Genomic DNA, 1,952 nt, shown 5'->3' with positions numbered 1-1,952 from the left:
GGCTTAAGTCTCATCTTGGATCCTCAGTTCTGTGTGTGTTTTGCTGTCTGTTTATTCCGCAGCTTAGAGGTTGTGCATGACGCCCAACTGCTCTCAATATCAGAGGTGTGATTTAGACGTCAGATTTTTGTTTTCTTTTGTATTTTAGTAGTGAGGAACCATCTGTAGCTCAGGTAATGGCTCTGTATTGGGAGTCCTTGTCTTGCCTGAGCTCCCAAAGCACTGCTCTGTGTGGCAAACAGCTCTCAGCTGGGATGGCATGCCAGGATTAAAGCAGAGCACGCACTGTGCAGCTCCGAGCAAAGAACTCACGCCTTGAGCCGTGCCAATGCCAGCACTTCCAACGTAATGCTGAAGTCATCAGTCAATGAATGATCTTGCTTGGAGGCTTCTAAGATGCTGTTCATACTCTAAAACAAACAAATGCAGTTAGTACTCCGGAGCAGGGCCACGGGCTTCCTGGAGTCGGCTCAAGCTGATGGTCTCATTTGCTTTCTGTGCCCAGGGCCCCTAGCAGCTCTGTTCATCCTATTGGATCCACCACTTTAGGGCCATAACTGTTTCCCAAACACCCACATCACCCATCACCCCATCGCAGTGACAGCCAGCAGCTGCTTAAGGAAAGTGGAGAAGAGACAAAGGCTGTACTGAGTGACCCCAACCTGGGCTATTGCCTCAGATTTAGGAAACCATGAACGGGGGGATCTGCTGAAGCTCGATATTCAGTTCATCACTACTAATTGCTTTCAAGGACTTATTTCTTTTAAACCCACCTGTACGTTTGCTCCCACGGCACCCTATGGCAATGAACTCCTCAATTTAATTTCCTTTGAGATGGACAACTACTTTCTTATGGATAATTTCATTCAGGTCCCAGTGGCTTTTCCATTACAAGAGATAATAAATGGTTGTTCCTGAGCATCTTTCTCCATGCTGCTTGTGACTTGGGAGGTCTGTATCAGAATTCCCTCAGGAATTTCTCCTTGCAGCCAAAATCCAGCTGTATTTAGCTGCCCTATTAGTTTTTCTCCCTGTAGGAGTAGCTCATAGCTCTGATGATGCATTACACAGCTCTGTGTTTTCCAGTTCTCCAATAGCCTTGCAGTCACTGCATTTCTTGCCCCTGTTCCCCCCTGCCATGGCATCTTCCCCAGTTACTTGGGTGGCACTTCCACACCACCAGCACAGAAACTTGCATTCAGCTGAAAGAGGGGGAGAAGTGACCAGATAAAGAAAAAATCCAGATAAAATTTAGTATTTAGATATTGTACACATCTTTTTTTTTCCCCCATCATTCTTATGTCCTCCTCTCATCATGTCTTCAGTATCCTGAAAGTCTGATGCTGATATGAGTGCTTGGAGCAGGATAGTCCCCTTTAGCCAGACTGGGAGCCCTGCCTGACCAGTCAGGGAAGGGACTCACGTAGGTCTCATGTCATTACCTGAAATGTTTTTTTCAGCTCATTTTAGCTCCTAGTTAAAATCTGAGAGGGAAAACATTAAAAAAACAAACAAACAAACAAACAAAAAACATATATATATATATATAAAAAAAAACAACCACCACTAACATCTATGTATATACTAAACTAAAAGAAAGGCTCTCAGCAGACTGAGTTGCTGGGTGCTGTTTGCTAGCCTTTAACTTGCACTGAGTGGTCAGTGCCTATAGCCACGCTCGGCAGCGTTGCAGCTAAGCACTTCACAGCACAAAGGCCCACAAGTGTAAGAACCCTTCTGCTGAAAGGAGCTGATTGCAGAAATTCATGTTAGAAACCGGGCTGGATGAAGCAGTTTTGTTACTGCAATTTCAGTGGATGGAACAGCTTTCTCTTTCTGCCTTCCAGCTCCCACTGCACTCACTCATCACAGCTCTGTGACCAAGCCAGGCATCCTTAAGTGACTTTTGGGGCTCCTTTTCTGCATAACGGGGCAAAAAGAACAAGCAGAGC

This window comes from Meleagris gallopavo, chromosome 22 (assembly GCF_905368555.1).
Source record: "Meleagris gallopavo chromosome 22, MGAL_WU_HG_1.1, whole genome shotgun sequence".
Taxonomy (NCBI): Eukaryota; Metazoa; Chordata; class Aves; order Galliformes; family Phasianidae; genus Meleagris; species Meleagris gallopavo.
Note: the sequence above shows the minus strand (reverse complement) of the source record.